Source organism: Haliotis cracherodii, unplaced genomic scaffold (genome assembly GCF_022045235.1).
Source record: "Haliotis cracherodii isolate W230 unplaced genomic scaffold, xgHalCrac1.p SCAF_9, whole genome shotgun sequence".
Lineage (NCBI taxonomy): Eukaryota > Metazoa > Mollusca > Gastropoda > Lepetellida > Haliotidae > Haliotis > Haliotis cracherodii.
The window spans coordinates 53,836,060-53,860,534 of NW_027266343.1; the positions used below are offsets into that span (position 1 = coordinate 53,836,060).

Sequence of the window (24,475 nt, forward strand, 5' to 3'; positions counted from 1 at the left end):
AAAACGTCAGAAAAACAATTATTTTTGAAAGATCTACAATCAGTTTTTCTATCATCAGAAAACAACATACAGATTATTAACATTGTAAAATCTGTCACGACTGAAGGTGAAATCATGGCCCTAGTAATAACAAAGGCATACCGGATAAGACCTATGTCTTCACAATCCTCTAAAAAAATAGGGTAGACCAGTTTTATCACAGGTCAAGAATCGTTTCCTCACTAAATGGAGGGTGAAAGTGATTCCATATCGCTCTGATCAAAGCAAAAATAATTTTGATGGCCTGAACACATGGTACTTGTTCTCATGCTGAGGTATATCAGTGGCACCATACCCAGCCATGGAAACAAGCTATGACAGGACTCGTCAGTGTCAAACCTGTCAAAATATATAAGACTGTCAGTCATGGATCAATATGAGTTACATTCAACTTATTTTATTTTTGCCATGTGAAGATATCTGCAGCTGACAGCTTTGCTGACATGAGACAAAGAAACTTTTTAAACTGTATTTTTTTAATGAATTTTTTGTTTTGATTCCTAACTGTACCATTTTCTACAGTAGTTGAATCTGATGGTAACAATTTTCTACAGCAAGAATAATGTGATTCTGAAGGTTACTATTCTTCAACAAGAATTTCAAGAATCTTTCAAGTTCCTTCTTTAGAAGCCACCAACCAACAAATTGGTTAGTGTATTGAAAAAGACAAATAGACTGTTTGTAAGTTTGTTTTTTACCAGCAATATTCCAGCTATATCACAGCAGTGTGTAAATATTCGAGTCTGGATCAGACAATCCAGTGATTGACGTAATGAGCATGAAGCCTCGCAATTGGGATATGATGACATGCATCAACCAAGTCAGTGAGCCTGGCCACCCGATCCTCTTCGATTCTACGGGTCACAAATAGGCAGAAAACCCTGCATCTTTAGAGAAAGCATGACAGTTGATGGTGAATCAACATGTGCTCAACGCTGGGGTCGTAAACAGGTAATCAGGCATCATCTCGCATAATCCACGATTAATGAACATGATGAAGATGTCGTGAGTACCTCAGCTCAGTAGGGAACCCCTTCTGGGAGATCTGGCTTCCTCTGCACAGGCCTGGCTGTGTCTACAGGCTGATTACTTATCTAGTTAAATGGCTCATGCTTCTCATAAACATCATATAAACTCTAAAAGAAAGCTTAAATACCAATTAGGGTCATGAGGCCCAAAAACGGATACTTTGGTTCTCGCTAATGAAGAAATTGGATAGGTAGGATAAAATAGTTCTTTATAAAATATTTTACCTGTGTGTTATAATAAATTTCAATTATGAAAGCAGAACAGTGTTAATTAGGGGGGGGGGGGGGGAAGAAGATGCGCTCCTACAGTACTTGAATCCATGAACCCCCAATTAACTTTAACAGTATAAGAGTCATGACAAGGACCCCTGCTCCATTTTGAACACACTGCAGACCCTTGGCCCAAAAGGAGTGTTTCAGTTGTTCGTAAGATGTAAAAGATTTATCAGGGTATAAAAGAATTGGAGGGTTGGAGACATATTTCAAGATAACTGAAATACAAGCAACTTTCTGGTAGAGTGGGTTCGAGCTCCAGATGAGAGTTAAAAAAAATACAAACTAGAATCTGAACTTTAGTAAGGATGTGTTATCCCATATATAACATTTGTTAAATATTTCTAACATAATTTTCTGATAACTGATAGTCCCTACTAGTTTATTGCTGGACCATCATGTGCGTCAATATTTCAGAGTATTGTCTCAACTATATGCTGAGCAGGTTGACGGAAAGCAAGTGCATATGTTCCAGCTTCCCCTACTCCCCCAGGCTTCCAATGCTAACATTTAAAAATGGGCACATACTCAATAGGGATTCCTTATAATCACTGATAATTCACATGGCTCCATAAATCAATTGTAAAAAAGTCCTGCCATTTGTCTTTCTTGAACTGTTAATGTTTTCAAGAATAAATTATCAGTAAACATAGGCAGGAAATGGGGCTGAAACTATCCTGTCAGAGGCTGGGTCACACCAGTGACAAATCTGGCCCCTGGGTTGGTGGGGAAGGGAAGCTGGCTTAGATTCACTACCCAGGAATTTGAGGAGAGCGCTTACGTAGAGGCCTGGGTGGCTGTACCCTGGTGGGGAATTCTGGGTAACAAGAGTACAGGGACCCTGATGTCAGACATATTGTTTCAAAAACCCAAGTATCCTTAACTACAGCCAGCATACATCAATGAACTTACATTTTCTTGGTATTTAGAACAGGTTTACAGATGTCAAAACTTATTTTAAAGTAAATTTAAACCATCTCCCCATGTCAAACTAATATTGTTTCAACGACTCAGGGTCAATTGTTTCTAGACGTTTCTCAGATGCAACGGTGAGTAAAGATATTTTTCTCTTCATGAACTGCTTAATTTAATAACAAGTACTTTTCGTTACTAAAATGGATTGCTTTGTCATAGGGCCTGGGGTGGATATTTGACAAAGCAGGCATCATGTCCGAACAAAGAATGAAACCAACTTCACTGAATCACAACCACTACAAACTTTGGAAAATTGTGATGTTATTCTTATTGCTACCCCCTAACAAGCACCTGCTAACATGACTCCAGTCCCTAGCCTAAATTCTGAACTAGAGGATGCAGCTTCTAAACAACTTTGATGTAATCCAAATGCTAGAAGCTTGGTGGACCGGGCCTACAGGAAACTACCTATATAGTTTATCATCTCTTTCCTACATCTGAGAGTAATTAACGTGCTCCTCCGCCAATCACAACTTTCCCTGCCTCTATCCCTCCCCCTCCCCCTTCCTCTCCAACCTGACTGGCTGGCACCCCCTCCTATCCTTCCATACGGAGAGAGAACTTCTATGGTCCACTCTCATAGGCTAAAGACTCCTTTACAACTAGGAAAAGTTCGCTCTGCTGGATTCCAGCCAACATAGGCACTTATTTGGTGTTTCAAAAGTGCGTCATATACTAAATCTTCTTTTGAAAAGATTCATTACATTAACATTAAAGATTTACATTAAATTTATTTCATTTTATTACATATAATAAATTTAATACAAAAAAGTCTTTGAAAATCTTGGGTAATTTAAGAAATTCTTCTCCACATCACAAATGTAGTTTTATTTCCAATGTTGCTATCTTTACAGAACATACAAGATTCAAGTTTCCTTTGAAAACAAACTGGATAGATTTGACTTGCTGTGTGCCATGTTGGTTCCGTTGCCCGGAGCCAAAGTTTGTATAAAACTGGCAGGGTTTCCCACTTTGTTTGCATTCTCCCCAAATCTAACTAAATAAGCCTGTCACTTGATTCAGCTTTCACATAATGCAAAGGTTCAAATGCAGAAAATCTTTCATTTTCATTGAATAATAAATTCTTCCAAACAAACCTAAGATCTATAATTTAGTTAAAATTCTGAATACACACATCTGAGGCTAAAAATTAGTTTACTTATTCAAGCCACTATAAACAATCTAATTTGATTTTTTTTGTGAATACTTATAACATAAGAAATAAAAGACCATCAAATGGGTCCTCAAACGTCCAAATTACCAGATGAGGCACAGCACTGCTTGTAAATTCCAATCGAAAGATGGGTTCAGCACATGACTGGTATTAATCCTTGATCACAAAACAATCCATGTGTTGAAAAGATCGAGTTCTGTGAGAATATTCCGAAAACTCACACGTAAAATCCAAGTCCAAGTTTTAGAAGCATCTCAGAAGCACAAGCAACAAGTGAGGTCGCCGGTGGGTCTCAACGCTGTGTCAACAAACCCCGTAGTATGACCCCTTTTCCCGCGCAAACCACAATCTACTGACCAACTACAGGCCTGAGAAAATATTTCCTTTTAAACATAAAGAACATTCCCTTACAGCACATTGCCTGTGTAGTGTGCTTTTTACGTGTGTGCTCGCGTTAATATGAAGACTACAGACCGGGTACAGACAAAACTTGGACGCCATAATCATGCAGTATAATTATTATATTATTTGGAAAGTTGGTAGATTTCTAGATCTATATTACTGTTTATATAACTGGATATTGATTTAACATTATATGGTCATTCGTTTATCTAGGCCGTCAACTTAACAAAAACGGTCAGTTTAATTGCGGGTACAAATTGCGATATATCATAGACATCTACATTCTATACAGATCAGATAAACTCATATCACTGAATTTGATGATTTAAATATAAAGCAATGGCAGTAATTTCTAAGCACATTTTAAATAACAAGGATGGGTAGATTTAACCCCCCAACTCACCCACATTACAAGCATTCAACCACCCCGTTTGACATTGCAACGCTTGGGTGCTCGCGTCTCGAAGGTGATACGAAGTTGGATCGCATCAGGGGACAAAAGCCCTCAAGCTAGGCCCCTGAACCTCGCTTTTGATAGTGAAGATGTCATACGAAGGGACACTCACAAAGAGATTCGAATCCCGACGTACCCCCTTAAAACACACCCTTACCATAGAGGTGAAGAAATATTTGTTTACTTTAGAGAACCAAACGGGCACCTGCTCAACTTCAAAACTTTTGAAACTTTGTTGTACTGAGACTACTTGGCGATTTGTGTCGTCTGCCTCAGTGAGTCAAGATGCTCTCTCACAAGTATAACTTCTTTTCTTCACTGGATAGGTTGTACTATGATATGAGATATCACAATTATTTTGAAAGAAATTCACCGAGAGCTGTGTAGCACCCACTGACGAAAATCAATGCTCCCCGGTCTGCAACCCTGTCAAATTCCTATGCATGCGCTCGTGAGCAACTTTGTAACACAGTAACTTCCAGTCAAATCTACACACAACATCAGCCTAATGTCTAACTTCGTTGTAAGTCATAACTTTGACAACAAGCAAGCTTTCACAGCCACCGTGGCCGAACTCAAGGACCGCATGGGCAAGCCTAGCCTACCAGTGTATCGGCATTCGAGGGATTTATACGTGATTTTTGTCCCTTTAAATCGGTGACATCAGGTGGATTTCTCAACGTCACCGCTGCAAACTTGCCCACAAAACTTACCTAACTGTTCGCTACTCCATGAATATCTTTCACACTAGTAAAGTCCGTTAGAATCCGATTCTAATACACAAAGTCCGAGTTTCACCCTACCTAAGTTCCGTTATATCCCGTGTATCTCCACGACTATTTCGCTTGAGCTTCTGAGGATCGTCACGTGATCACCCATTCAAAGCAACAGACCACGTGACCCCCGGAGTGAAAGACGCCATGGAATAAAGGGGGGATGCAGGGGTCGCTCCCTTACACAGGAAATACTCATATCTAGATTAAAACGTGAAAAGTGACGCGACGCTGGGATAGATTGTCTATACATATTCATTGTCATGTAGTTGTACCTGGCGCCTAATTAATTCACTTAATTTAATTTCTCATTTTCGCTTTCAGGTTAATTATATATTGTAGGAGACAAACTTAAAACTTTTAAGCCTGTATTATGATTTATATTTTTAAAAAAGGCATTTGATTAATTTAATTAAGTAAAAATAAATATGTAAAATATATCAAACGGTTATTCATTTAATGAATAATAACGGATGTGCCTAAATTCTGATTACTGAATTTACTTACTAGCTAACAGTATATAATTAGTTTATTCCGCGTATACGAATAACAATAATTATCTTATCTTATCAACGATATTTAGTAACTTGGTTTATTTCATTTACCAAAACGCGTAGTTTTTATGCGTGTTGACGATTTGTACTAAAATATTATTTAAAAAAAGTGTATACTTGTAAATTCAAAACGGAATTTTAAAATGAATTCCAACTGAAAGTACATGCAATAAAACCTACAGTAGTCTATTTACTATTTCGAAACATACCCCGTAGTTACAAATCCTACCGTGGTCTGTCAAAGTTCTCTGAGGTATTCTGTCATGAGTCTTTAACCCGCACGCCCTTGGCACACCAAGTGTAATCACTTACCTGAGCGTAATAATTACAGGTAGGTATACAACTGTGTCAGGTAGAAGGTATTGTTTGTTGTGCTCGGTTAGACTTCTTCAAAGCGACTGACTACCTGCAGCTCTCCAGGCTAGTTAACGCTCGGACATTTCCTGAGGGTACTCAGTGGGCTTGCAATCTCCAATGAGAACCACGTAAGCGGTGCCAGTACCGACGATGCATTCTTTGATTGTATAATCTCTTTAGTTCTTGTCTAAAACACATCTCCCTTCTCATCTCACCGTTTATTTGTAGACGTGTTTATATATAGGATTAGTTAATCCTGTCATTTTGTCTGACAATGCGCGGGGATTAATAGTGCATTGTCTATCATTAAGTGGCTTAGTATCACGGACTAATTGCTTTGTCAGACTGACGGCGTCCCTTAATTACACTGATGAAAAGTAAACAAATTATTTTCGTGTCTCCCACATTGTAATCACGTTACAGGAAACAGACGCTGAGTTCTATCTTGTATACACATGGACATAAGTCGTTTAAGAAATGATGGACGGTCAGATTTAAGTGATTATACAGTCGTAAATATTGTACATACAATAAATACATACAATATACAATATATGTACTATATATATACAATTCAATCTTGCTTGATAACAGTATGGGGGATCTACACCGAAACGTCGCCTTCACAGTATTAAAGAAGTTGTTATCCATAAACTTTGTATTTGTTGTAGGGCACTGCATCCAAATTTCGATATAATATTAAAATATGTCTGTTGCAGTGTACCCTTACAAAAATTCATACATGGTTAAACAAAATGCTAAGAAACAAGAAGAAATTGTAATGTTTCAGAAAACCATCCGCGAATTTCCGACAAGTGGTATAATATACACAACGTTCGTGGGGGGGGGGGGGGGGGGGGGGGGGGGGGGGATGTTAGAGCTATGAAGGGATATTCATTGACTTCATCGAACCATTAATACATAACAGTTACATAAAAAATAAGAAACAGCAAATATTTCTTATCATTTCTTTTCTGAAAATCTTTTATGACTTAATTCTTTCTCACAGCACAATACTTAATGATGACCAAGTCGTTCGATCTAATACCTGAACATATTGGAATTCGCTTTATTTAGCAATTTCATGGTGGGGGACACCATATATGGGCTTCTTACATTGTACCAACGTGGGGTATCGAACACGGGTTTGGGGCGCGACGAGCGAACGCTTCAACCACGAGGCTACCCACTGCTCGCGTATGCATTGGAGCTTATAGCTGTCATGCCACACCTATCTAATAGGCTATATGGAATATTCGAGTGTATCTTGTCATTGTAATGTATTTGCTTTGATTAACTTGTTTATCTGTATGAATTTGGAATAGACATGTGGTGCAGCTTATTCACACTGATTTGACATTACCCTTTGCATTGTGTTGATAAACAGTTACATTGCATAAACATTAACGAGCGCGGAACAAGAAACAAGCACGTGCAGTATCACGTGGCCTAAAAATAATTCAAACTCTTATTTCAAAGCGCAATGCAATCAAACTTTTAAAAGTTCACGACCCGCGTGTCTTTGAGCGTGCTTCCAACATACATACATCGTTGCATATGAACGAAAAGCAAAATTATCTCTCACTTATTTCACAGGCCATTTTAAAAAAGAAATGCAGTTGGTTCTATTTTGTTTTATCTGATAACGATGTAGTGCGTTAATCAGGCATTTTTTTTATTGGGCTACCTTTATAAGCTTATTTTGACATACTAGGATTTAATGGAGAAAATACAATTCACCCTCATTCTTGTTGCTGAATAACACACACACACACACACACACACACACACGCACGTATACACGCACACACACACGTATTGTGTTTATTCAGTAACATTTTTACACTGGTCTGAAATCACAAGAAGTGTAAATAGTTTAATCACCAAAATAATAACCATTGTCCAAGGGTCACATGTTTGGTCATTTATTCGATGTACCGGGCGTGTTTTGTACAAGCGACGTCCCAGACCTCCGCCGATAGTTTCAACAGCCGTTCGGAAATAACTCCATGTAAACGAAGAATAATTATTTTTACAAGACAAGAAAATAAACATCGCTGACACATCCCCTCATTGCATCTTCGCGTTTTTGGACGTGTGCATTAAGCGTGCGGTTGTATTCATGATTCAGTGCACTACAGTATAGAAACTATACCGCTGACGGCGACGACGCTTTAATGTGAAAACTTCTGTTCATTTGTCATATTTAATACCACGAATGACTATTAAACAGACATCGTTCATGAAATAAAATTACCAAGGACATTATGTTCGAATGGCGGACAAGTGGCCTCGTTTCGTGGTTCTTTTTACACTTTCAAGTTGTGAGAGAAGATGAAGTACATAACAATAAATACAAGCGACAACACATTTTCCATAATCATACGAAATCTCTGACAAAGACAGACCTTTGCACGATTTCCGACTACATCATAAACATGTGTTTATGTATCACTATTAAAAAAAATGATGATACCATACCAGGTGTTCGCGAAAAGGTGAGCGTGTCCTGCTCCACCGGTGGTACTCGTCACAAACACATGAAGAGGCAAGTCAACTGTTCACCTGAAAAAATTGCATTGGTCACATAGAAGGAGTTAAACGAGTGAAAAGGGACGATTTTTCTAGCTTAAAGAGAAAATATAACTACGAGCAATCAGTGGCCTCTGATTAACTGGTTACCATATGCTTGTGAGGTCTATTTCATGATCAAGTATTTCAAATACCTCTAAAAGCAAAATTTCCGACACATTACAGTGTTGTAAGTCGAACATATGTTGAAATGAAGAGTCTAGTAGTCATTCATTAAAAAACACATCTGATAACACGCATAACGATTTCTAAAAGTGCTTCAGGGGCCATTTTCATACCTTGTACTTTACTGACAACAAGCCAATGTTGTTGTTTACGACATCACAGTGCAACATCACGAGTGAGAGAGGGTTGGGTGTTTACGCCGCTTTGAGCAATATTCCAACAGGGACGCCAGAAATGGGCTTCACACATATTACCCATATGGGAAATCGAACCCAGACCTTCGACCTGACGAACGGACGCTTTAACCACTAGGCTACCCACCGTCTACATGCGGACGATGATAATGAATGTTTGTTTATTTGTTGTTTAACGCCGCACTAAGCATATTCCAGCTATATGATGGCGGTATGTAAATACTCGAATCTGACACCATGAGCATCGATCCACGCAATTGGGATACGATGACACGCATCAACCAAGTCAGAGAGCCTGACCACCGGTCCTGTTAGTCGCCTCTTACGACAAGCATGGTCGCCATATACGGCAAGCATTGGTTGCTGAAGACCTATTTTACCCCGGATCTTGCCAGGTGGATCATGAATGAAAGTACATAACCAAATATGGACATATCCAGTTTAGTTTGGATAAATCCCATGACTCGTCACGCCGGAGACCCGGGGTTCGATTCCCAATTTTATACAATGTGTGAAGTCCATTCTTAATGTCTACAGGTGGATGTGGAGAATATAATCTTAATGCAGAAAGAGAGAGGGACAACATTTCTGTTATATCACTGTCTGCCTGACAGCCCAGAGTCCCCGTCCCTTCCAATGACCCTGCGTTACTACCGACAAGTTTCGGTCTGCCACTTTAAAGAACCCCTTGAGCTTTGGAGCTTACAAATCATAATCGGCGAATCCGGAATTCGGATCCTGGAACGGATAGGGGACGCAATTCGGCACGGCGAATAGCGTCGCCGAATATGACATGTATCCCTGTAACGTGATTCAAGTTGGACGTAGCAGTGTTCAGTTCTGTTTTTACCTGGACTTGATGGGTGTGGACACGATAGATGAATGGAAGTGATTGTCTATTTACAACATAATTGGCCATTACCAAACAAGAAAAAGCCATCAATATCTGAATATAGCCCATTGAAGAAACTGAATCCATATTTCAATTGTTCATAGGGAGAACATCCGAAGTTAATTAGATCCTATAGTAGTTTTTAATATTCTACTCACAGAAGTTAAAGAACATCCGATTCTTTCATAGTACTATAGTTGATCTGTCATGCTAATTTGTTTAAATCCTAGATTTATGTTTTGCATTTATGTGACTATTCATCGCGCGTATGTAACCCCGGAGGTCTTCCCTCAATAAGCAGACCACTGCTGTCTACAGGAGAGAAGTCATCATGCAGTAGGCTGCACTGAAAGAAAAGTCCATGGATGTGCAGTAATTCTACCCTCCTAATAGGCAAGTCCAGATATGTGGACAGTACAGTCTAAGGACTCCAGTCTCTTAGAGAGCAAACTTGTTCTTATTATTTACATAAATTATTAATTTATTATTTAAACTAATAATTATTGCCTTAGAGACTTCTGCAAGTCTATATAACTCGTACCGGCCAATGTGGGAACGGACTTCCGGTAAATTGCGTTGTGTAATATATAGCGGATAACGAGGTGTAAATAACACCTTTTTGCAATGTCTTAACCAATTTGACGAAGTGTCTGACAACCACCATGGTGAGCGTATGCATAGTGACACGAGATGGAGGGTATGTGTGTTCGAACACAGAACTTACATCACTGGCAAACCAACCCCAGATGGCGCAGCGTCAAGCCCGCCAGGAACCCAGCCGCCATACATGGCGGTTCACGAGCCAATATCAGTGTGCATTGTAGCAACGCTGTTCCAGTACTAAGAAGCTTGTTACTTTGAACGTTTATTGAACTGGATAAGCCTCAAAGGATATATTATTTATTGAGAAGTTAATAGTTTAAACACAATCATCTATTTGTGTTCCTATGAAAGACTAGTTACAAACATACGCTAACCGGAAGTACATGGGAGTTTTCTTTTCAGTTTCAGTTTTGGCAGAAAATCTAGGATGGTTATTCTCTTGCATTGACAATTTATATTGACTTTAGTACAGCATAATTAACGCTGTTGACTGATATTTCAAATAAATTATTTTGAAGAACAAAGTTTCAATTTGGTAGCAAATTCAGTTTATTGGAGCAAAGATAAAAGAATGTATGCAAAAACAACTTTCTTTTTGGTATTTCGGAAAATCTCTATCTGTAGTTTTGTGATATTTTGTATACATGCAAGAAGGCGCGGCGACATGAAACTCATAACCCACAAATTAATAGCTGAGAAGGCAAACTATATCTAAAATAAGTGATATCAGTAATATTATACAGGCCATCGGTTTATGAGATGCTAACATATGCCAAGAGCAAATATTGGCTTTTACAGTACTTAAAATAGGATAATGTTGCTAAATCGGGGAAATTAACTAGATTAATATAACCTACCAACATCGACCTCATAGACCAAATAGTATCCAGGAAAAATGTACTAACAAACCGAGAGACCAGAAATAATGCAAAGAACCATTTGACTGGGTTTTATTTCATTTGTATTCAGATTTCAATCTTACCAATACTGCTGGACGTTTGTACGACCCTAGACTTGCACAAGTCTCTAAGGCAATACTTATTATTTGACATTATTAGTTCTAGATTATGTAAATAATAAGAACAGGTTGTCCCTATAAGAGATTGGAGTCCTTAGAGTGTTCTGTCCACATATCTAGACTTGCCCACGACGAGGATAGAATTACTACACATCCATTGTGATGTTGTGATCCTGTGTGGTTAAGATGCACCAACTAAACTCGACGAACCCTACGCAACCGTTAGACTCTCTCCGACCTCATGCAGACTCCCCTGCTGCACGTTGACTGTATACAACGTGACCGAGACTGGCCGCGACATCCACTACATATGGCCGATATGCACTTTACGTACTGTAAACATTAACTGCTCTTACCGAGAATACGACCAACCCGGACCTTCAGTTCCTGTTCATTAGGTCAACCTTTGATGAATGGTCGTTTAGAATCACGGATGAACTGAGGGATTTGTTGAGGTTTCTTCCTACAGAAATAGCTCCTGTTTTGACTGATTTATAATAAAAGCGACAAAACCCTTTCAATATTCGTAAGAAATCCCTGCGAAAAGCAAAGTCGATTGAACGATTCCGACTTTATTACGAGCATATCTTGATGAATCACTATCAAACAGTGATGACACCAGGTGTTCGCGAATAACTGGAATAACATAATTTTGTGTACTTCGTCTTCATAGTCGTAGTTAAGCACGAAGGGTTTTTTTTCACAATAGGTGTTCCAGTAAATACTTGAAGACTAGCACCAATTCAATTAATTTTCATTTCTATTTTGCATTTTTACGCTTAATAGAATTTGTTTCGGCAGATAATCGAGACCGATTCTCTGGCGTTAATATTTTACATTTAAAAAGATTTTTCAGAATTGTTATGAAAGTTAACGGAAATATTCATACGGCAGACATATGGACTCATTTATGCTTACTCTTTTCGCGAACACCCGATGTCATCACTGATTTTCTGTAATCCATTCATATACATGTGTAAGTTGTTGTTTTTTAAAACCCACAACAACACCCAAATGAAAACAATATTGCCTCGAAGTTTGAATTTCATAAGCAGGTGCTTGACCCAATAGAACATTTCCCCGCTGTTCTAATCAACATTTAAGTGAGTGAAGAGTGAGTTGGGTCTAACGTAGCTTTGAACCCTACTTCAGTTGTCTCACGGTGTGTCAGCATTATCAAGGAGAAGAGCCCAAAGTGTTGCCATCCTTTGTGTAAAAAAACACCTGTTCCCCCAAAAAACTGAAATAAACAACTTGTCCTCAGGTTGTCGTAAAACAAATAACTCGATTCCTGGACATTCTGCATGTTTTGCAGTGTTGAAAAAAAACTGTCTTGAAACAAATCTCCACCCTCCAAATATTGGTGCGGTGGGGTAGCCGAGTGGTTAAAGCGTTCGATCGTCACGTCGAAGACCCGGGTTCGATTCCCCACATGGGTACAATGTGTAAAGCCCATTCCTGGTGTCCCCCTGCCATGATATTGCTGGAATATTGCTAAAAGCGGCGTAAAACCATACTCACACACTCCTCCCATTAATACATGCTCCTTCCCTGAGAAGAGTAGAACATGGTAAGTAATACTACCCCCAACTTAGTAAGTAAATGCTGCATTCTCCAAACACATGTAAAATAAACGATGCCATTAGTGTAATCACAAGAACATCGCATGTAAAGCGTTCACGAAGGAACGCTATTAAAACTGGGAAGGTCTTATGCTGTTAAAATGGATCTGTCCGATGCCTCGTGACCTGGAGATTACTGAAAACCGGAGTCGTTACTGACACACTCACCGATTTACAGGGAAGTCAATCACGGTATTATTAGGCTTAGTGGCCTGATTCTAATTATTTATGCCTGCGTAATCACCGCGTGGCTCTGTGACTAATGGTGACGTCAGAATCTGCATTATGGAACCACTGCACCATTATGACATGCGTGAACCGTTATGGCAACAAAGACTGGCACCATGGACCATTATGACAACACAATGTAGCTGGAATATTGTTGATTGCGGCGTTAAACAACAATCAAAACAAACAAGCGAGTGTGGTATGGGTGGCTTAGAGGGAATTAGGTATAGTCAGGTTTGAAAAAAAATGAGAAAATTTCTTGTGCGTGATGTCTGTTTTCTTATTCCCATTTTTTCGTGTGCGAACGTGTGGACGCTGCATATGGCTGTCTAAATCCATCAGTTGGACCACACTGCATCGCATTTTCAGATTGTACTTGGGGGGGAGGGGGGGGGGGGGGGTGGAAGAGAATTGGTCGGAACAACTAACATTATAAGAACGTAACATACGGACATCAGTCGTGGTCTAGTGCTCACGTGCTGAAGACAACAGACAACATGAACCACGAGGACTATAAAGTATGACACGAACTGTAGTTACAGTGGTACGACGCTTGCTCAAAAGTTGTTTGATCAAGTTTACAACTTTCAAGGCCTCAGTAAAGCTTTGAAAAAGTCTTATGGTGGACACGTAGGGGACATTTCCAAATTTGACGCATCGTTTACAAAAATGATGTCCGATGTTATTCCCTTTTTTTACTTCTACTATATTTACTTGCCTTTGCATGTGTTTGTGACGAGTGCCACCAGTGGGACAGGATACGCTCACCTTTTCTTTTGAATATGGGAACTGTTTCGTCTCTTTTATTTTATTTACAATTCCGTTACAACGCTGATCGGAACTGTAATACCTTTCAGCGTTTGACACTTAGCAAGGGAAATGTCCTGATAACATCAAGGCAACATTCGGGGAACACACTATGTTTCTGTTCTCTTTTGATTCATTATTACAGTTTCATCATTGACATCAACATCAGTTACAGAAACATGTGTCATAGCAACGCACATTAATCAACGTCAAGAACATTATTAAAACAAAGTGATGACATGACAACATGAGCAACGACAGAATCTCACAAACATCGAAACGAATATTTGAATCTGCATCATATACTACAATATCAATCTAGAAGAAAACTCCAATAGAGGCGTTGGTCGTAATAGAATGAACAATAAAACGCATTTCGACAGCAATAATGAATATATAAACAATAAAAAAATAGTCAATTTGAAATTTAGAAAATGAAAAAAATCTTAATTACAGACGCACCCTCTTCATCAAAAATGGATATGTATGTCAGGAATATTCAGTTTGAATGTGACTCTAATAAATAGGATTATTTTCCATGTGACAAATATCTCCTCCCGGAGGTCATGTGATGACTTCCGTCATGCGTACAAGGATCCACTCAGTGGTGACATGAAGCCATTATGCTGAGTGACAGTTTACACCTGCGAGCCCATTGGGAACAATACCTTGGTTTAGGAAGAGATTATTTGCATATTATATAAACATCTTGAATAAATGTTTCGGCAATACTTGCATTATTTTTTTGACTTTTTGATAATATTTAATAGCCGTTGTTGTTTGTAGATTGTATACTTCTTATAAGCGTTCTTTTGTTGGAGGGACATTAAACCAACACAATTTGCATGACACTCCCTCTGTGTTGTTTTGTTTGAAACATGTAATGTCAACCCCAGAGAACACAGTCTCGATTATCTGCCGTAAAATGCAAAATAGAGGTGAAATCATATTAATAGATAGTAACTACATTTGACCACTTTCTAAATGGCATTGTGTATTCATAGCTTTCGGCCATGGGAGCCGTGCCAATTTACACTTGTCAGGGGGTTACTCAAAGTACGTGATCTAGACCACCAGTTGTCGGACTTCCATTTTTTGTGGAAGAGTGGGCTGAGTGGGTTAGATCGCTGACTTTGTGTGCTGGCGATTAGGTGCCTCACCCTGGCAGGTGTGGGTTCGAATCCCGGACGGGACTCAACCCCCAAAAGTACTAGAATCTGTACTTTACTAAGAAAGTGTTATCCCAAATATAACATTAGTTACATATTAATAGATCACTGAAAATCAGTGATGACACCGTGTAAGTATTAGCCAAGAGGGTAAGCACGTCCTCCCCTACCGGCAGAACCCGCCACTCACACACTTTGCATAAACAAGTAGTGTTTGTTTGAATTGTTTGATAAGCATTACTTAGAAAATGTCGGATGACAAAGTAGGTACAATTTACGGATATGCCTTAAAGTGTTAAAGAAGTTGTTATCCATATATTGGGTCTACTTTGCGGCGTTAAACAACAAACCAACTACTTTGTTCTGTTGAGCAGCAGTACTCCTGCAATACGAGGGCGGTTAGTCTGTCAAACAGACCCTGGAACAAATATATCCAATGAAGCCCATGCAAGTCTATAACGTTTGGCAAGTCTAGACTACTGCAGTATCAGGTAGTATGTTAAAATGAAGAAAGTCTCTAGGCTCCTTTTGATTAATATTTTATAACCATAATTTAACAACTGTTTTTTTCTGTAAGATATGTTCATTTCAGAGAGTAGATATTAGTAAAGACGGCGGTCTTTAAACCGTCGAGTCTTGACCAGACAATCCATTGACACGATAGCTCGTTTACGGATATTGTTGAAACTAAACGAAATGCAAAGGCACGTAAAGGTTTTGAAAATGACACATTGCGTGTACGTTTTTCAAATTTGTTTATTTGTTCGTTGTTTAACGCCGCACTCTGCAATATTCCATGTATATGACGGAAGTGTAAATAATCGAGTCTGGGTCAGACAATCCAGTGATTGACATCATGAGCATCGATCTACGCAATTTGGATACGATGACATGCATCAACCAAGTCAGCGAGCCTGACCAACCGATCCCGTTAATCGCCTTTTACGGCAAGCATGGGTTGCTGAAGACCTAGTCTAACCCGGATGTTCACGTTGTGACGTAGATAATAAAATGCCATAAAGCAACACATAATAAGGCATTTGTTTTTTACATTCTTCTCACCATAGTGCCCATAGTCGGAATCCTTGAAATATTTGAAATATTTTTTGTCGCTATTATTATAATTATTATGGAAAATATATATCAAAATGTCAACGCGAGAGAAAAAGTTGTTCAAAAAGTGTAGGACCATAAGATGCTCTTCCTTAGAACTCGAAAGAATGAAAAATTCCCAAAAGCTTACATCAGTAATACATTATGCCAGTTAAAATCAGTTTATTAACGTGTACCGAGAGAAAATATTAGACAACCTCTTCAACGTCTTTCCTTTTGATCAAAACTAATCAATTTGTTATGGCCGAAGGTACCAGATTGAACCCGGGAGTTAGCAAATTTAAGAAGTAATATTAAAGCGAATGGAACTCTCGTGGAATAGTGTCTGCATCTCAGCGCGCCCCTTACATTCCTATAAGATAAAACTGTATGGACCAGATAGCATCTTGAGGAATCCCAGTAGGCGTTGTGGTTGTCAACAGGGATTTTCCGTCGCAAAAAAAAGACCCAATTCCGTTTCCAGCTCATTTCGGTCGCTCTCCACATCACAGGGCGATGTAATCTATGCTACACGACATAACGTACCCATGTACTCATGTAGAAATGTGGTTGTATATATAAAAGTGACAAAACCCTTTCCATATTCACAAGAAGTCTCAGCTAAAAGCAGAGTTGATTGTGCGATTCCTACTTTATCATGATGTGTTTATGAATCACTATCAGTAGTTGATACCAAGTGTTCGCGGAAAGGGGGGCGTGTCCTGCCTCACTGGTGGCACCCGTCCCAAACACATGCAAAGGCAAGTAAACAATGGGCTTAGATTATTATTTGGATCACAAGTCCGTGGGAAGTCATGACAAAAGCCCCGTATGAATGAACAGGCGGTGGAGGAGCCTAGTGGTAAAAGCGTTCGCTCGTCACGCCGAAGACCCTGGTTCAGTTTTCTACATGTGTGAAGCCCATTTCTGGTGTCAACCGCCATGATATAGCTGGAATATTGCGATAAGCGGCGTAAAACCATACTCACTCATGGGGACCTTCCTGGTCTGTGGATTGGGGGATTGCGCGTCCTGGTTTCGCGATGACGTAGATAGTTGTTCATGCTTTCTGTCACTGTTCGTCTGATCCTGACTCACGTTGTGACATATACGATGGCTAACCAAGGTGTTAAACAACATTCAATCATTGGATTGGGTAGTAACGTCAAGAATCCCCCCACGTCCCTCTGTGTATTGCTTTTTAGAAGCGGCCTCTTTGTATAAAATACATATGGGATCTATACCTGCACATAAAATACAGCCTATACCACCATCTAAGAAAATCGCTACAAGTAAACTATTACTCATTAAACTGTTTCTTACATGTATCTAAAATGTATTTTTTTCTCCACTTTATTTCTTCGAAAGAGAAACTTGTCACGATATGATACACACCACTCGAAGAATTTATGCCATGACAGATCAACTTTAGTAATATGTAAGAATAATCTTTAACTTCTTTTGGGTAGCATACATTTCATGAAATTTATTCAAATATTTAAGCAAGTCACGAGACGCAAATCGGGTGTACTTAATAAATATTTGCACAAAAATCCACAGTTGATCTCACGGAATATTTTTAAGACATGAAGACGTTTCGAGCTCTAAAAGTTCGACATAAAGGTACTCCCCCTGTACGCATCACCAACATTTATTGCACCTCTCCCTCCCCCCAACCCCCACCCCTCCCCCCGCCGGCTTGCACATTCTAGCTTAATTCAATTCTGACCACAGACGACAAAGGTCTTAAAGAAAGCGATGAAAATTTACGTTATAGTTTCAACGTACAAAAAATGGTAACATGAATGGGATATAAACGCACGTCTGCAGTGTGAGTTGGGTTAAAATGTTTATCCCTATCTACCGAATTTATTTAGAAATTATACGCAAATGAGATAAACTGTCGGGAGTTTCCGCTTGTGATTGTATCTTCCCCGCCGCTCCTCTCTTACTGAGTTATCACAGACGGAATCATATAGCAGGGTTTGAATAATCAGCCCCCCACCTACCGGCGTCTCCCCCTCCCTTTCCACGTTACAGCGTCCCAATCTGGATTTTATTACATAGCGGATAGAAAGATAAAAAGAAAGGATGGAGTGAATAAACTTTCTTATCTTTTCAATTTGTCTACTCATATTTTGACACACCGGGAAATGTTTTCTATCGCTGCAGATTCCTGTGTGAAGTGGTTAAAGTTGTTAGTTCAGATATACGTAGAGAATTACCACTCGGAATTACTAATAGAGTCATCCTGCTTGTAAAAGAGATTTGTATCCGGAAGCGTGTTTGATTTGAATTATAAATTGAATTTTGTAAATTTAACAAGGAAGAGTTCGAACTTCTTGATTTCAAACTTATCGCATGTTTGACGTATTTAGATTAACTCATATCCGCCTTTTCACGTCTTGGGAGTCAGTTATAGAGATGTCAGCGTGTAAATTGCCCGGCCCCCTTGACATTCTGTGTCAGTCCGTATACAGACGCGCCAACTTTGACCGACCAAAGAGTTTATTTTTTGTGTCACCTGTTTTTTCCCTGATATCCGCCTCATGGTTTTTGAATTAAGCGCGGGGAGCACCCGTTATCGTTTTTCGTGCCAAGTTTTGTGACCATCATACAATGTCACTGCCGCGACAATATTCTTTTCTTTTACATAGTAACTCTTTACCAGAAATGTGCCTCAGCATATAACTCAACGATTCCGATTCTAAAATGAAAGTCATGTCTCGACACTTACAAAAGTACGTCAAATGTCCCTTACTTAAAACAAAGTACGAGGTAGGATAGGCTGGTACTCTTTTTTGGCACAAGAGATTGCATAATTAAGAAGGAGAAAAATGTTCAGATTTGACTTGCGTGCATGTTCAGGAATAATAACAAACCAGTGGTAACGGTAAGGTTTAAACGTGTGAAAAACAATTTGGAAACGTTTTCTAATATTTAAACAGCAGAAAGTCTTTGACCAAGACTGATATTTAAATGTAGACACATAGTTACAGTACCCCTTTCAGTCCATTTTAACCATACGTGTGTGTTCCTGGTCATGTCCAAGTGTCTTTTTCGTTCACCCTCGTTACGTATCCATGCGTTCTACACACGACAATATTTGGTAGACAACCACGTTAGGATTCCTATTGGTATCATTTGAATCACATCTGTGTGTACTTGATTATATCAGATGTCCATGTTTTATTTCGCTCACCTCGTTACTTATCCCTGCTTTTTTACGATGGAATCACACAGCAATGTAACATCGACAACTTTAAATACTAATTAACACAGAGGGGGCAAGCATGGGTTGCTGAAGACCTATTCTACCCAGGAATCTTCACGGTAAGGCAGTCTATAAACATAATAATATGATAATGGCCTCTACCTTCGCATGTTGTGTTGCTTGGTGTTTGATCATATATTTGCAGGTGGACGCTGTAAACGGAAATTGATCCTCGCATTTGCCAAAACAATGAGACGCCATATCATCGGAACACGATTCTTTCACAACCACTGTACCTAGTTCTGGTTGGATGCGACCTTGTCTTTGGATATCTGTGATGCTATCAGTTGGACGAGACGTCATCTGTTTGTTTTTTATTATATATAACTCTTGACACCGACTGACTTGTGTTTTGCCCGCGGTGGGGTAACAACATTGTGATCATATGATGTCGTCCTTTCATATGACAAATAATTAGCGACATTTATTTGACAAGTAACATCTGTACCTGTTTGATATGTTGGAGCATGTCTGTGTCGTTCATGTCCTATCACACATAGCTCAAGGTCAAGGTCACCCGCGTTCTGGCATCCTGTTCAGCCTCCATGTCAACCTCTTCCTTTTAGAATTAATTCAACGTCATTGTACATTATCAGCAGATCATGACGCATATTACACTATCACGTTTTGTCCTCTCTCCAGTTTATGTGATCCGGTATTTGTGCATACACTTCCCCTGTGATGTTCGTTGTCTTGGTTGTACCCTTGGCTGGCGTCATACTTCAGAAGTTGTAGTTTTTTTCAAATCGTTCTGTCTCTCTTTGTTTCTGGCGAGCTTTTTGTCATTTCCACAAAAAATAAACAACTCACACCAAACCCAAACATGATTTTAATTCAAAGTTTCCATCACTGAGTGTCAACATGATATATACACATATTCTGTAAGGTCACACTGCCTTATGTTGTACACCGTGGACTCCTGTGGTCATTCCCCATTACGTTGTGCTCCCAATAGACTTACAGTGTTTACATAATGTGCATACACTGTATTATGTTTACATACTAAAGTGCCTCGCGCTTCCAAAACTTAGAAAAAACTACAACCATGAAACCTTAACTGCGAAACTTACAAACATTCAGCGAGTATCTTCAGCATCAACCGGTATATCTTGCGACACAATGTCCAAATTACGTCATTTGTTTTGTTTGTTGTTTAACGCCGCACACAGCAATATTCCAGCTATATGACGGCGGTCTGTAAATAATCGAGACTGGACCAGACAATCCAGTGATTGATATCATGAGCATCGATCCACGCAATTGGGATAAAATGACATGCATCAACCAAGTCAGCGAGCCTGATCACCCGATCCCGTGTTTGTATACTTTGTGGTGCTGAATTCTAAAGGCAGACCACATGAAGTGTATGGTATTCCATCGGTGTATGAGATATCAATATGTGCCAAGATAACCTAACGAACAGTTGAAAGGAGAAAGCAATTATGTCTTCCGGATGAAAAATGGTTGTATCCTCTTATTAATTTGTTGGGTCAGAATAAAAAAAGCATATGGGCAAGAGGTATAGAATTGTTTTAGCTGGAAATGTATGCTAGTCATTGTGTTTGGAAAAAAGTTCTTGAAGTAAAATTTAAATGTTTCCAAAAAAAACTATATACAGTAAACTACGTTTATAACGAACACGCTTATAATGAACCGACGGGTATAAAGAACTTAAGTGTAGGTCCCGGCAATTTGCTGTATATATGCTTATAACGAACTGATATTCGTGGTCCCTTTGAATTCGTTATTAACCGTAGTTTACTGTACACTAAATAATCGATTTGACCGAAACATTACAAACGTTATCAACACGTTACTGGGCTGAAAACAGCCGCCGAAACAATGCAAACTTAAGGTCCAAAATAACTCCTATGATACCGTTTCAAATACATCCCCATAGAATAACTAGTTCTTGTTTGTTTCCCTTTTAGCCACCGTCAAACATGGGTGAATACCCGGCACTTACTGTTGGCTTATGTGGTACGTTGGATGCGATCGGTAGGGCTCCACTCCCCCAGGGATATAATGTGTGTTCCTGGCGTGATGTTGCCCAGGCCGAGTAAAACCACACTCACACATTGACCTACTCATATAAAACGTTTGTACAAAATGTTATTACTTCTAAATATTTTATCTTTACACATTCAAACAAACACACTTTCATAAGAAGCAAAAATGTGAAGACATACTGAACAAACAGAAATCACATCGGTTATTGCTGATTGAGTATCACTGTACTGTGGTAGAGGTGAACATAACTGGAATATTGCCGGAATACAGCTGGGCGTAAAATATATACCACTTTAAAGAAGTTAAAGAACACCATTTTTTTCATATGACTTTAGTTAATCTAGCATGGTTGGTGGATATTGCAACACACAGCCTCCCATTTGTGGATGTTCCTTAACTCGTTTTGAGTAGTATACATACACTATATATCAGGCTCCTCTCAACCCGTGGTGCAGGGAAAGCGGCCTTCACGTATACTCTCTAGAATATGCTACAAAGCTCTACCTGCTATATAGGGTTTCACAGTGAAAGCAATCTGACCCTGTGATGCACAAACAAACAGCTAGAATTACTAGACACAGGTAGTATTATGTTATCATCAGTAATTACAGAGATAAAACTTGGCCAGGCCATACCTGCTGGTGATTCCTTAAATTTGAGGTAATTAGTGTGTATATATACAGAAGGCAAGCCAGACCCGACAGATGAACGAGACAGAGTCCGCCTGATAAACAAAGGTCTAAAGAAAGCTCCTTGCACCATGTCCAACTGTAGGGAGTTTCGGTTTTGACGTCACACAATCTAGGGGTTGTCTCAAGAACACTTTCACAATTTAACTGTTGCTTTATTTGCATGTTTTCCGCCAGAAGAAATGGTCCCAAACGGGATGATATAAAGTATTAAGCTGAATAATATATATGAAGACAAATAATAACACTAAATGTTTCAAGAAACTAAATGAACACGACTGACTTTTGGGATGATCTTTTATCGTGTCAGGAACAATGAGTTTACACAAGGTAGTGCTGCCGCTACTGTACTGGCGTGTCTACCTTGGTGCTATCTGGTGCCACGGATTCCTGATAAATAATTGTAAGTCGTTACAGGCTCGGGCTGGTAGACTGATTCTGTATCAGGATATGTACATTCCTGATACTGGCTTTTTTATTTAATAGCTCATTAGCACTTTTTATGAGGAAACGTACCTGGAGAATCCAAATGGTCGTCGTTGTTGATGACTAGTCGGCGTGATGCTGAGGAACTCGTCGACTAAGTTAGAGTCCAAGGCGAGAACACACGTCTCCAGGTTGTGGTTGCAAAGACGTTGCAGAGTGTGGGAATGTTATTTTACGCAACTGTCAGCAATATTCTGTCTTTGTCACAGCGCAGGGTTAATATTCCGGGCCAGGCAATCCAGTGATTGACATCATGAGCTCGTGTCAGCCAGGGCACTCGCTGCAACCACCCATCTTCAACAGAGTAGCGCTGATAAAACTGATATGTTTTTTACTGACTGGACAACAAATATTTCACTCAGGTGATGTGACATTTCCAAACTGTCCATACAGTGCCAAGTCTGTGCCTTACGTTATAAAAAGAAATACTCATTTGTCCCACCAAAAGCTGGCATTAATAAGAAAAACAGGAAATAATCCAAGCAACAACTTTGACTCCGCAAAGAATTCTCTGAGCTCTATAAAGGTATTAAAGTAACAAAGATCATAGCAACTTTCTACTTTGGATATGTCTGAATGTTATTCTAAGGTTTGTCTGAATTTTGGACCAAGGCAACTGTCTGAATTGGATTTGTCTGAATGTTATATTGGGTTTGTCTGAATGTTATAGTGGGTCTGTCTGAAATTTGGACCAATGCAACTGTCTGAATTGGATTTGTCTGAATGTTGGATTGGGCAACTGTCTGAATTTTGATTTGTCTGAATGTTATATTTGGTTCGTCTGAATTTTTGGATCAGGCAACTGTCTGAATTGGATTTGTCTGAATGTTTAATTTGGTTTGTCTAAATGTTGAAAGGTTTTGTCCGAATGTTGCATAAGGTGCAACTGTCTGACTGCTGCTTTGGGTTTGACTGAATGTTATATTGGATTTGTCTGAATGTTATATTGGATTTGTCTGAATGTTATATTGGGTTTGTCTGAATGTTATATTGGGTTTGTCTGAATGTTATATTGGATTTGTCTGAATGTTATATTGTTTTTTTTCTGAATGTTATATTGAGTTTGTCTGAATTTTATATTCGGTTTGTCTGAATGTTATATTGGGTTTGTCTGAATGTTATATTGGGTCTTTCTAAAATTTGGACCAAGGCAACTGTCTGAATAGGATTTGTTTGAATGTTGAATTGGGTCTGTCTGGATGTTGGATTGGGTTTGTCTGAATGTTGGATTGGCTTTGTCTGAATGTTGTATCAGTTAATTGTCTGACTGTTGTAGTGGGTTGTCTAAATCTGAATGTTATATCAGGCGACTGTCCGAAAATCGGGACCATGTAACCAAGATTGTACACCTCCTCTGCAATATTTCTTCAAAGGTAACACACACTTTCAATGAAAGCCATCTCACGTTTCCCCTCACCCTGCAGACATCTCAATAAAGACAGAATAAAGTCCCCCGCCTGATACTGTAGCAAGGTAATTGGCCATTCCTCGTGGAGATCTGGCTACGATCAGCCTGCTACTGTTCCATGCAGTCCGTAATTACAAGACTAAATGAAGACCTATGGGTCAACAGCGTTACAAGGTGCACACGCCAAACTCTAACAG

At 39.2% G+C, this 24,475-nt stretch overlaps 1 protein-coding gene across 4 annotated transcripts in view; it reads right to left on the reverse strand.

The window, feature by feature from the left end:
• Window positions 1–23,141, reverse strand: part of LOC139453368 (fibroblast growth factor receptor 2-like) — a 56,748-nt gene extending 33,607 nt beyond the window's left edge. Inside the window, exons 1-2 of one of the 4 annotated variants that reach the window (XM_071235046.1) lie at window positions 22,901–23,141; window positions 8,511–8,594 (exon numbers count right to left, since the gene is read on the reverse strand). The gene's annotated coding sequence lies outside the window, so the exon portion shown is untranslated. Of the gene's footprint in view, window positions 1–5,058; window positions 5,214–5,984; window positions 6,019–8,510; window positions 8,595–22,900 lie in introns of those variants that run through there. The other 3 variants (XM_071235048.1, XM_071235047.1, XM_071235045.1) reach the window with 3 other exon arrangements.
• Between the last annotated feature and the right edge of the window lie 1,334 nt (window positions 23,142–24,475).